This window comes from Protopterus annectens, chromosome 7.part0, assembly GCF_019279795.1.
Source record: "Protopterus annectens isolate FY-2018-M chromosome 7.part0, PAN1.0, whole genome shotgun sequence".
Taxonomy (NCBI): domain Eukaryota; kingdom Metazoa; phylum Chordata; order Ceratodontiformes; family Protopteridae; genus Protopterus; species Protopterus annectens.
This window is the reverse complement of record NC_056739.1, coordinates 1089672209-1089686363: the sequence shown is the minus strand read 5'-3', so window position 1 is coordinate 1089686363 and position 14155 is coordinate 1089672209. Positions and strand designations below refer to the sequence as shown.

General features: G+C 37.4%; 1 protein-coding gene across 1 annotated transcript in view; it reads left to right on the top strand.

Moving 5' to 3' along the window:
* The window catches only part of ITGA11 (integrin subunit alpha 11), a 1670941-nt gene that overhangs the window by 314723 nt on the left and 1342063 nt on the right, over nt 1-14155 (top strand). The gene's annotated exons all lie outside the window — the stretch shown is intronic.

Here is a 14155-nt window from a genome sequence, read left to right as displayed (position 1 = left end):
CCTGATCCTTGGAAGAGTAATGTACCTTTGCCTGGTCATTGTCAATGAAATCCTTGACTGAGGCACCTGCAGGGTGCGAAAGAATCAGCTTGTACTCATTTTCCTTTTTCTTAGGAACTAGACTAATGGGAGAAGTTTTAAAAGTGGGCCAGGGAGGTGTGGAAAAGAGGGTCAGTTACCCTGCTGGTTGCCCATTCTTTTTCAATAAAATTAGCTGCAGTGTCCCAATGGCTGCCACAGCTGCTATCAAATCCATGTCTGTAGAATTGTTGGCATAGATAATGCTCCATATTCCTTCTGTATCTTCCAGATGAAGTATCTTCATGAATTCCCCTTTAAGAATCTTTTCATTAACTCTGGTGGGGATGTAGGCCACGATGTGGAACCCAGGGAGGTGAAAACCCATTCTTTTTCGTTTAAATTTGGTGCAATATCTTTGTGTCCCTTAATGGATAAAAGGTTTTGAATGGATTTCAAATGTACTGGAACCAAATAACCAATACTGAAACCTTTACTGGAACCTTCAGGAATGACTGCAGCAGCTTCTTGGTCAGGTTAATCTGACAGAAACTGGGTCAATTTATCTAGTCACATCAGAGTGGGAGGGATGTGGATTGGTCAAAACTCCCTCCAGCAGCATCTCTGTGACCACAAAAAAAGTCTTGCCTCTTTGAGAATTTTCCCTTGTCTAACCAAGTCCTCCGTCAAGGGGAGGTGAGGCAATGCCTGGCTTACCCCATCCTATGATCCCCCAGCACCTATACACATGGTGAACTTTCCCACAACCAGAACACAAGTGAGCAAACTTACAAGACAGCTAAAGGGACTTTCCATGGTTAAACATCCAACAGAAGTTTGCCTCCCAGTTGCTTCTACTAAAATCATCCATCTTGGGAGTACTCAGCTTGTCCAACATGGCACTCAGCCAGATGTTGGGGTGACTTAGTTCCCACTTGAGGGATTTGCTTATGGCTTTTAATTTCTTGAATCACTGATCATAATTTGATCAGCCTGAGCCAACTTTGACGTGGTGCCCTTCCCTAATAGCCAAAATCTATGCTAACAAAGACAGCACCTGGCTAGGATCCTTTTCTATAATCACTTCCATGCAAACCACAAAGTCCAATGACCACGTATCCCAGTTTTTCACCATCACCTTAGTTGAGGCCTTATTCCCAATGGCTTAGTAGAATTGTCAGCACCAATAATGTGCCACATTCTTTATGTATCCACTAGATCAAATATCTCCATGCAGTCCTCTTTGAGAATCTTTTCTTTAACTCTGGTGGAGATGTGGGTCATGATATGGGACCTAGGGGAAGTGGAAATCATTTGTGACAAGAACTGAATAACACTAATATCTAGATCAGAGAGCACAAGCACCCTTAGAAGAAATGATGGCTTGGACCCACTCTGCGTGTTGGGTAAGGGTTGCCCCAACTTGGTCCCTCCTATCTCCCCAGGAGAAAACTGTGGTGGCACCAAAGTTCCTTGCCAAAGCTAGGTCGAGCAATGTAACCCTCCCTTCATCTTGCAATGAGTTGATAAACTCTGCTGCTTAAATCCCCCCAGACAAAATAAGCAGGCATGAATTGGTTCCCATAGAGGCTGTGACAAATAAAAAAAGCTCCAAAACCAACCTGGTGAAACCTTACAGTGGAGTGCTGAGGTGTACAGTTGGGAGCCTTGCTCCATTGTGGGACTCCTTTGTCTTTCTCTTTGGGCCACTGAGGAAACTGATGAGAAGGCTGTGCCACTCACCTTATGAGTAAAGCAACCTAAGACCACCCCTAGTCCCAGGTTGTGGACTTACTGGTAAGTCATCCTTGTGAAAAGATTATGAGGAAAACGTTTTGATTATGTGTCAGTGCTCATAGAGATTAGCTTCTGAGATGAAATTACATATATGTTTTTTAACTTTTTGTTGTTCATACACGTAAACGGCAGCTTCAATGGTTGTTGGTTCTTAGGTTAGAATTGTCACTCTCATTTAATCAGTAGGTAGACAACAATGCCGGATGATTACAGTTTTGTAAGATGGATTTGAAGGAGCCACAGATGACAGATTTTGTTTTAAGGATAAAGACATATAAAGTATAAGGTTTATTTAAAAATATGTTGTCTGCATGTTAACCAAGATTCAAAATGAAATGTTTTGGCTTGTTGTTGGATAGGATGGAATTTAAATAATGCAGCTGGAGATGTGTGAAGAGATATGTTTCTTTCTGTTGGAGTTTGATTCAAGTCAAAGATAGGTTTGAGCATTAAATCCCATATGTTTTCTCACAAATGGAGACAATGTGTCTATCCATTCTGCTGTTTTACATGCCTTAACATTTTACTTCCCTTAACCGTTACCTTTTTTGTATCCTTTTTCAACCTGCCCCATGCTTTCTTGATTGTCTCTACCACCCATTGCTTTAATCCATGCCATGAGTCCACAGTGTCTCGGGGGGGGGGGGGGGGGACGACTTTCAGTGATCCAAGCAGGGAGTAGTTAAAGTCTATAATTTGCTGTCTGCACTTCCTCTACCCCCTCTGTCCTTGCTGCTTTGTATGTTACATTCACATTTCACTTCCATGATCTTGTACATTGATATTATGTCTCCCTGTATCCTATGTGTCTTCTGGTTTTAGTGAGAAGAGCTCTAGCCTCTGGTCATACTCCTTCCTGTACATACTATGGATCCTTTTGGTAAATTTCTACTGAAATGCTTCCAGCAGCCTGATGACAGTCTATTTTCTTATACTGCATGCAGTATTCAAGGTCTGGCCTGATCAAATTCCTACATAGTGTAAGCACTTCCTATTCACTTCTGGAATGTATTAATTCTGAGGATATGTGCAGTAGCTGAATTACCAAAGTAGGCTCAAGAATGCTTTTTCTAGTGTAGGAGCTCACATTATATATACAGCGAAGTATGGAAATGAACACCACATGCATGGATGGTATCTTATGTTGGTTTTATTCCTGTTAGTACTGGAGATGCTTCAGGAAATGCTAGAGGTGCTGATGAAAATTTGTCTGCAGTGTGATGAACCTTTACTAGTAGAGAGTATTGTAAGATATTGGTGAAATGAGAGCATGGAAAGAGACTACAGATTTGGAGGATTTTAATTGTTGATTGATCCTGATCTTGTTCTGAAAATGACAAATATAATGAAACTGATAAATATAATATTATTAAGAGGAGACTATTACTGGTTCCCTGATATAATCAGGGCTGAAAAAGTTTGCAGAGTGAAGAGAAGAACTTATCATGTTAATCTATACTCGGGGTGAAGGTTTTAAGTAGCATGCACAATACATTGTAAAACTTAGTACTGGCCTCTACAAAGTGTGGTTGGCAATCTGTTGACATATTATATGAGAATTATGTTACTACTGATTTCTGGAGTACTAATGTTGGCCGTTATATGGATTTTGAGAACAAGTACAGGTGGAAGTATAGCTGTTGTCAGGACTGAATAATTGCAAAATGGCTCTGAAGGGCAGATGAAGAGAAGAATGTGATTTAAGGCCTGAAGGCATAATGAATATAGATTATTTAGTGAAGCCCTGCAGGGGAAGGATCTAGAACAGAGGTACACTTCAGATCATGTTTCATTCACAATGCATTTCATTAATATTTTACAGCATTTGTAAAATCTGTGGTTGTTTTGTCATTCTCAGCAAGGTTTGTTCCTTGTGGTGTGGTGTATGTGCACAATACATGTTTGGTGATAAAATGAAAGGTGATTTTTTCGTTTTGCAGAAAATGTACAAAAGATGTAAGCTGAGTTCTGAATGAAATGTGGGAAACAGTAAAGGAATAATTAAGAAGGAAAGACAGAGATCTTTTGGTAGGATTGGGAGACAAAGGACTAAATTACTGGATAGCTGATTTAGGGCAGGATGATAAAAGATGCAGTTGGGTCTCTGCATTCCTCAAAATGGAACAGTTAGTGAATGCTTATAATATTGAAACCCTTTTGAAATATATTAGGCTATATTTGATGCAGTAATGGTTTCTTGGCTTTATTGCACGTATTAGTAAGGTGTATATACTACCAATGATTTTGGAGTGTCAGTAATATGCACTTTTTTCCTGCATTCTGGCATACCAGTGTGAGTCCAGATGAAAAGAAAATCTTATATCGTAAACAGAATGATACATGGAAGGAGTTGCCACATACATTGTATTTAGCATTTCAATACTTTTATGGTTATATTTTTATCAGGTGTGAATAAGAGATTTTGTTTAAATCTACGTCTGTTTTAGACTTCTCTTGTCCATCCTGGTTAAACAGCTAGAAACCAAGTAAAAATAAATCCTTAAGTGTATCTCCAAAAAAATTTATCTTTTTGCCCCAAATGCACAGAATTACAATTATAAAAATGTAAATGTACTTTTGTATGAAATTAGGAGCCTGATTACAAAAGACTTACTCTCCTAGTTCTTAGTGTAAGTGACTACTTACACAGATAGGAGATCTTTTGGAATATGGCTCCCAGTGTAAGACCATTGTCCTACTGAGAAAAAATATACTTACATAGAGATCACATCTTTTAGAATCAAGGCAGACTTACACTGAAATCAACTCTTTTGGAATCTGGCCCTGGGTTTTATGTGGTGGATATTCATTTGTGAACCTGTTTGTAAAATCAGACCTCTGCAACTTAATATGATCACATCCAAGTCAACATTTCTTGCTCACAGGGAACGTACTTGATTTTTTACACATAAAATAAAGTATCTCTTCAGTGTATTCATAGAAAAGTGTCAGTTTTCAAAACACAGTGCTTCCAGTGTTCAAGCAGAGACTATTACACCAAAGTGGAACAGACTCCAAACAACACATCATTTGGACTTTACTAACATTTATTTTACTGTTATGAGCAAGACAAGAAAATACAGCTGTCAGAAGTCCAAAACAGTTCTCAAATGTTAGTTGAAGTTAAGATTTGCAGTTAGACCTATATTGCCACAAAACTGTCAGTCTTCTTACTTGTCTTCTGAATGCACTTCTTACTTTTTTGTATACCTATGCTACACACTAAAAACTACTTCACACAAAACTTAATCTAAAACATTACTTGGGCTGTAGCCAGGTTTTCATCCCTTTACAGGATTGCATAATCTTTTATGTTCCTAGTTGATGTACAGTGACGTTTGTTTGAAATTATTATTATCTTGGAGCTTTTCTTCCTGGGCCTCCACTGAAAATGAACATATATCCAGTCAGACTATCCCGGTCAACATATGTAAAATAAATAAATAAATAAAATGAATACATTTGTAAGATACCAACTCAGAGGAGTAGGATGAGCAATTATAGAACAGATTTTCATTCTGAATCGTAGGGTGATTAAGACGGTATGGTGCAGATGGATATACTAGTTAGTTTCATTGCAACAGATCACAGGTTATGCAGTCGGATTCTTGTATCATGTTAGGCTTTTCAATGCATGTAATGTATAGATTATCACAAAATTATACACTCTGTTCTGTTATGTAATGGTATACAAAAAGAAAAAACAGCATGACTTTCTGTCCTTATTTGCAATAATATATGCAGTGTGAAGTCGTATCAGTTTGTGTATTGTTCCAGAATCCGTCCGTCCATCCATCCATCCATACATACATACATAACCCCTTGTTCCCATTTTTGCAAATGGGGTCGGGGTGTCACTTCAATAGTGGCAGTCATCTTGATCCAAGGTTTACAGCACCAGGTGGCTATAGCCCTGCCATGGTGTATCCCAGAATACCTTCTTACAAACCTTGTTAATGTCTGTTGTTTCTATAACTTTTTAATGGTGCTCCTCATAAACATTTTTAACAAACTATCCACTATAAGTCCCTGCTATCTGCCACAAGTAACATAAGATGCTTTACTTCGATCTGAATACCAGCCTGAACAGGTTGATATGCCTTTAGTTTCATATCTTTTGACAAATTTGACTTAGGAGTACAGTACCACTGATGCTGTGCGCGAGCATCGCAAATGACAGTGAATTTGTATTACGCTTTTTCAATACAGTATAAATATGTAATACTGATGTGGGATCCCTTATAGAGCTCACTGATGTCACTTCCAAAGTTTCATTATAAGCAAGCCAGCATCCATATTTATATGAGTTGAAATGTCATTTGGAAGCATCATATCTGTGCTCTATACCCAAGTGGCAATGCTAATATAAAATGCATACCTAAGGCGTTTGCAAATTCTCCTTGCATTTGGTACATGTCATCTCTCAACCTTTCTTCTCTAAAACCATTGCCCAAGCCAAACATATGGAGATACAGAGGCCCAAAGTCAGAGACACCTCTAAAATATTGATAGCTTTCCTTTAAAAATGATGAAATACAAAGATTTGTATTGTTATGCATTTTCTGATGAATATTTTGTCTGTACGTGTAATATCTAGAATTATGTAATGATCTTAACCCTCACTATTTTATAACAAAAATCATCAACATTTTTGAGATACACAACAAAATTTAGAGGCAAAATGAGGGATACACGAGAGGCAATTTAGAGGCCATGTACAGTTTTTGATTTATAAGGCCTGTGTGACGTTATTGCATCTTTATGTGTAACAATATTTTGTCCACACTACCTCACTCCTATACTGAAATGTTTAAGCAATGATGCCAAAATTGTCAGATATGAAACACTATTTTGGTGTGACAGTACTACAGTGATGACATGGTTTTCAAAAAGCAACCATAATGTAAATACTAGGTTCACTGTACATGATTAATGCAGGGTATGGTACCAACATTAAGACAAGATCAGTTGGGTATTACTACTTCAAAACTGCAGTACCATTGCACAGCAAAATGGCAACATCTATCTGTATGTCTATCTATCTATCTATCTATCTATCTATCTATCTATCTATCTATCTATCTACATATATTGAGGGTTTGGAGTATGAGACATGAAACATTTGTATTGGAAAATCAGGGAATGAGTTGTGTGATAAATTAATCTGCACTGTAAAATATACTACAACAAAAACATTATTTACCACTCATTACAAAACGTGCTATAATCTTGCAGTACAAGTTCATGTATCATATAAATGTGCCGTCCACATAGTTCATTTATTTCTTTTTCACTGTCTTTATTATAAATTAATGTTGCCCATGTATATATTTCTTCACTTTGTTATTAGAATTGCTATTTGTTATTCTATTCAGTGGGATAGAATAATTGCATAAATCATATGAGTAGGGATATATGCACATTCCATAGCTTTTTATGAATGTGCTCCCTCATGACTGGTTTTCTAAGTTAAGTTTTGAGGTAAGTTATAAGGTTTTTAATCAATGTGTTTTGCAGTTTGTCACTGTTGATTTTCTGTAGTGCAGTTAATGTTATTATAGTAATAACCCACGCCTGGGTGTGGGTAATGCTGGATTTATCCACGGTTGGTGTGGTTTGGTCGCGAGGGCAAAGCCCGAGTGGCCAAACAAAGCCAACCGTGGGTAAATCCAGCATTACCCACACCCAGGAATAAGTTATTGCTATTATACAATGACATTATTTAAGAAAAAAAAAAAAACTTTTCTTAAATAATGGCATTGTATAATGCCTCCTTGCTGTCCTTCCGCAGCTGTCTGGTATTCTGCGGCAGTTCAGATGTACAGCACATGCGCATGCCTATGCAGTACATCAGAGCTGTGGGCAAAAGCAACGGAGAAAGCAAGATCTCCGTTGCTTTTTACAACCTGTCTCGCTATGTTAAACAAGTTTAACATAGCGAGACAGCTTTAAAAAAAAGCAACGGAGAATCTCTGTTGCTTTTTTTAAAACTGTCTCGCTAGGTTAAACCCATTTAACATAGCTAGACAGTTTTGAAAAAAGCAACAGAGAAAGCAAGATCTCCATTGCTTTTTAAAGTGTCTCGCTATGTTAAACGGGTTTAACATAGCGAGACAGTTTTAAAAAAAGCAACAGAGATGCTCCGTTGCTTTTTAAAAAAGCTGTCTCGCTAGGTTAAACCCATTTAACATAGCGAGACAGGTTGTAAACAGCAAAGGAGATCTTGCATTCTCCATTGTTGTAAAAAAAAAAGTTATACTAATGGAAAAAGTCCGGGTGACCGGACCTTTTTCCATTACTATAACTCTGATTTACAACGTGCATGCTGACCAATCAGCGTGCACGTTTAATGGGGGGTCATTGTATAATGCAAATTTCTTAACAGCCTAGTATAGTTTTCTATTTCAGTTAGGTTAATAACATTTTTTTTTCAGTCAGTAATGTAATTTTCTGACAGGACAGCTGTGATCTCTCTTTATTTTATTTAGTTCAAATAAAATATATTTTTTGGATAATAGTAAAGGATAATTTTGTCTTTATGAGCCTGTTGCTTGGGGGCAGATGGTGCACATAATGTGATGATAAATGTTTGATGATTTGCAATGAATAGTTATAAGAATACTTACATCCTGAAAAGTGACACAGTTTATTACTCTATCAGGGAGTGTAAATTATACAGTTTATCAAACCCACCCTAAAATGAGGGTATGACATTTGTTTTATGTATCATAAGTCTCTTTTTCTTTGTGTGTGTGTTTGTACATAGATCATAAATCTTTAACACTTTGTTCAAAGATCAATTTCAAACGTTAACATTACAATGTTACAGAAAATATATATGTGTGTGTGTGTGTGTGTGTGTGTGTGTGTGTGTGTGTGTGTGTGTGTGTATACATATGCATCTGTGTACATATAGTTGTATCACAGTACAAGCATGCATATCACAGCATGTCAAAAGAGTTAAGTTCATATCTAGGCTCTCATCCTGAAAAAAATCTCTCTCTTTGCAGATTACCGCATGCATATGCAGAACATGTACACATGTTGTAATAAAATAGTCAGTGTGGTACTCATTACTAATGTTATCTTCATATTACTCCATAAAAGAACATGAATTGGTTTGATTTGGTATTATTTCTTGTTGCTACAGATCATGACATCGCTAGGGAATGTGTTTTGTATTAATATGTTCTTTCACATACATGTGTATCTAATTGGCAGAATGGAAATTTGCCAAAGGTATGTTAGGTTAAACATGGTGTGTGTGTGTGTGTGTGTGTGTGTGTGTGTGTGTGTGTGTGTGTGTGTGTGTGTGTGTGTGTGTGTGTGTGTGTGGTTTGTGTTTTCACCCACAAGAACATGCTCACAAATATCTCTGAATGAAACTTGCTTTCATTCTTGGATTAGTAGGTGGAATTGTGAACCGAGTCTGTGAACATAGTTTCTTACAACCCAACCTAATTTTGCACTTCCTTTGCTTAACTTTTTTCAAGTCTGAATACTAAATGCATCACATTTTTTGTTTTCTTGCTATAATGTATACATGTGTCTGATGCTATATTCAACTCAGTGAAGAGAAACTAAGCTTATGATCTCCGTTTGGAATGCTGACAAGAAGTTAATATACCACTGGAATGTCTGTGCACTACTTCTGGGGAAAGCCCTGCTGATAATTAGTGGGACAGGAAGTTTGTTGATCTTCTCTGCCCAATAATATTATACCGAAGTCTTGGCAAAAAAAAGCTCTTTGTCAAAAAAAAAAAAACTAAGAAACTAAATACATTTTAATATTGCATCTAAGTGGGGTAAAGACTGCTTCTACAAGTGTTACCGTTACTTAAGGCTTGACACATTCACTTACTACTTGTGTATTGTTTAAGCTGTTAACTAAGTCCTTACAAGGAGTATGACTATATTAAAGTCAGTAGAACTTCTGAGTGGCTTGATCTCTTGGAAATGTTGATCAAGGTTTTTTACAACTATTTTGCCTTTGTTTGTATTTTGAGTGTGTGTGTGTTTGTTTGTGTGTGTGTGTGTGTGTGTGTGTGTGTGTGTGTGTGTGTGTGTGTGTGTGTGTGTGTGTGTGTGTGTGTGTGTGTGTGCGTGTGTGTGTGTGTGCATCTGTATATACTTGATATGATTAAATATGGTTTTATTGCAACATGATGGTACATTACTGCAAGTCTTAGTATTTACACTCCTTAGTATTTGATTTCTGGCTGGGGTTCCTTCTGTGTGAAGCTGGCATATCATTCTTATGCTTGCAAGCATTTTCATCAATTATTTCAGTTTCTTCTAATATCACAGACATACCTGCAGATAGGCAATTTAGTAATTCTCTAAACTGCTTGTCGTAGTGTGTGTCTAACCGTGGATGTTTGGGTGACACTGCTTATGTATAGATGTGTAGGTGCATACCCTTTGATGGACTGGCACTGCATCCAGCAATGCTTTTCTGCTTTCTGCCTTTTGATTGCCAGGATATTGTCTGTCCCATTCAGGATTAAGAAGGAACTACAGTGGATACTGGAAAACCAGTGGATGAAAATGTGTTGTGTACAACCCCTGGATGCAAAATGTGATGATCTACCTTTCCAGCACTGTGAAGACCTAAACAAGAATGTATGCTAGCAAACATGTGAGGTACTGACCATAGCAGTAGATCACTGAAGTATTCCTATGTTCATGGTAGGATCCTTCTTATCTGTCTCTTATACTTTTCTTTCTTTACAGGAATATTAGTTCAGCGTCTTTACTTCTAGGTATTTTCTGGTGTTAGACTCTTAGTATTGTCAATTTTCATTCCCTCATAAATATAGTAAGTTAGAATAATAGCAGAGTAGAACAGTGTGATGGATGAGTTGTATGCTTGTTGAAAGCAGCCATACCAACTTATTTGTATGCTGATGTAGTGATTTGTCAATACTGGGTGGCAGTTAGTTGCGTAAGCATGGACAACAGCCACAAGCTTTGGGATTTTCATCAAAACAATTTTTTTTTTTAAATTGTATTCAGCTAAATTTTAGATTGTTAGATTCTTGCTGAAGACTTTGCATTCATTTGTTTTGTGTGCCGACTGCGATTGATTCAGTTAATAGAGTTTTTGCAAGCAATTTGGCTATGTAGAAGGGGATTATGGTAAGTTCACAAGCTGCATTGAACAGTTGGGATTTTATGATAATATTTTGGTTGGAGATACCTATAGATGTCTGAAACAGCATATGCAATCATTTACTTTGTGGTATCTAGAAAACTAATACGACGTATTAGCTACTGTTCAGGTAGACATCAGTAAAAGGTTGGGACTCCTTCTGGGTGTGTGACCATAATGACCTGGGAGCTGGAGTAACTGGCGATAGAGAAGAAAAAATATGGGACATGCTTGCCTCTGCCTAGGGGATAGGAAGGGATAAATCTGGGGTGCATACAGCTTATCTTTGAAACCCAGTAGAGTCCAGATTTGTAAGAAAGTGTCTATTTACAAGCAGTGACAAATTTGGTGAGGGCATATACTATTTATTTTTAAAAGTGATATGTCTGCATTGAAACCCATTGCAATCTTCTTACTGGTTGCTCTCAAGGCAAGCAAGAAGTAATTAGGACTCATGGCAAAATATCAATACAGGCTGCCTGGATAGCAGTTGCGCTCTGATTAGCTCTCACTTTGTTAGGTGGTGAATGGGCTCAGTTTTGGAAGTGTGGTCTAATGTTTGGCAGGGATGAGCAGGAAATGCAATAAAATATAAAAGAAGACAGCAGAAGAAGAAAGGCAAGGTGCTCAACAGGTTAAAAAACATATTATGCGATGCAGTTCTAGAAATGTGGAAGGAATCTTTCATACACAAAGCAACTGTAAGTAGGGGCATAGCCAAGATTTTTGTAATTGTATTCCAAGTTTCAGAATGTATCCTGTTCCCCCTAGTATGTGAAGCTAGCCCCTCCCCAACACTAGACTTTGGGTATTTCAAAGTAAAAAAAATCCATACAATGACAGATGGTTTTATCCAACCCCAACCCTTCTATCTCACCATCTGCACATGCACACCTTCTTATAAGTATAGTATACTCTAGTTTTGCCTAGTAGCCAGGAGTAAATATATATATATATATATATATATATATATATATATATATATATATATATATAAATTTACCCTTGAGGTTGCATTTGGGAAGATGTTCAACTAGGTATCTTTAAGCTGCCATACATTCTGCAGATGCATGTAGGCTTTGCTTCTAGCATGCCAGACGATACTGAAAAGCAAAACCCTACCATAACATTCTCAGCAGAAGATAATGGAGACAAAATATGTTTTTTTTCTTATTTTATTTTATGTGAAAACAAAATAAGCTCTAGGTGTGATGTATAAGCAGTACCAAAAAGAAGACATTTAGATTTTTAAAACACGACCTGCTGTTTCTGACAGATAAGTGAGCCTGATGAGTATTAGTTATGTAAAAAGGTGTTCATAAAATTAGGTGACCTCACATTCTAGCAAGAACTAGGTGAGAAGTGATAGGTGTAGCCTCTGAGACTATAGCCTACCAAGTATACCTCATAACTGTCCAGGTTTTCCCCTCATATTTTTGGACTGTTCCTCATAAAATTTGTTGTTTTATGGCAAATCATTAAAGACTGAGGTTACTAAATAACGACAGAGTTTTGAGTCTCAGACTCTGTATCATTCCTCTCAACCTCTTAGAACAAGAAATTTGGACAAAGCCTGATGTACTGGAGTCAAATGTTGAAAAATAGGGACATATTTTAAATATTGCTCTTATAGACTTAGAAACTTGATAAAATAACAGTAGTTGTCTTGGTATGCGTTTTTCTGAAGGATATGAAGTCTGAAACTCAAATGTATGTCATTATTTAGTGACTTCAATCCTCCAATCATTTCAGTGATTTGCCTGAAAACCATAGATTTTAAGAGGAAATAGGTTAAAAACATAAGGCAAAAATCAGGACATTCTGCAAAAATCTATGCAGTTGAGAGGTATCCTCCATATCCTTCATAAAATATATGCTAACACAAAATCTGTTATTCTAGCAACTTTCTAAGTTAATAAGAGCCCTATTTTGCCCCTCCTACACTATTTTTATTCTTTGCACCATGCTTTTACTGCCTGTGAAATCTCAGTGAGTAGGGGTGAAATACTTAACAAAAATACAAAACATTCACAGCATTAGCAAATACACCACTTGGATCATCAGACTCAGTTAGAGAACCAATCACTAAAATCTTTATAAAACTTTTAATTTAGACAGGCATCATGGGAGCACTTCTAAATCAGTTTTAGCTGTCACTTGCTAGTCTTAAAGATTAGGCAAAGCAATGAATTAGAGACAGCTGGCAAGTCAGCTTGAGTCTCAAACAATAGGAGAAGTACACGGAAAAGGTTTACAGACACACTGAACAATATACCAGTGGACAGCTGAGATTAATAGGGTAGGGAAAGTATGACAGGTTTTTATGGCACATCCATTTAGGAGCTTGTTGCTAATAAAAGTCAAGGTAGTTACTGAAAGGTTATGCTGATATGCTTTACAAACAGTCAAAGAAAGCGTTAGTGTCATTTAACTGCAATGATCTATAAGACAACCAAACCATTAGCAGGTGTACTAAGTCACAAAGTATGCATTGTTTAAAGAAAAAGCTTTGACTGTAACATAAGAATGTGTTAGAATGGTAGCACTTAAGCCGGGTTGGGATGTAAAAATGAGAAAGCAGTGGCAACCATTTAGAATGATGCAGGTATATTAGTGTTGTATGGAAGATTAAGATATGGTGAAGTCTTTTTTTTCAGTTTTTGGTTGGAGTTTCCTTTGAGGAAGTCATTTCAAACTAAATGGTGATGGCAAAATGATTTCAGTAAAAAATAGTATTTGTCATAGTGGTCATAGGTTCATAGGTGTGTAATAGGCTAATGGCCTGGAGCCTTTACAAGCCTAGTCCATAGGATTACACTGGCATCGTGCCACCTGACTTTAGTTCCCAGTGCCTATGTCAAGTAGAGAGCCACTGGAGTGATCCCCGGGGTGAATTTTTCTATTTCCCATCCACTCATCAAGATTTCTCTTGAAGAGGGCCAGTCAGGTGCTCTGCTTGACATGTATGGGAAGTCTATTCCATAGCATGGGCAGTCTCTGGGCTAAGAACCTGTCCCTCCAGCACATTCTGTTGATTGTGGTAATGAGGATGAGGTCTCTGGAGCATGTGGTGCAGAGGGATTGGGATTTCTTTAGCTGTAGTATTTCTAACACAGCTGGGTCAGACATGGCTTTGTAAGTCAAGCAGAGATTGCCTCTAAGTAGGCGATATGAGACAGAGAATAGTTG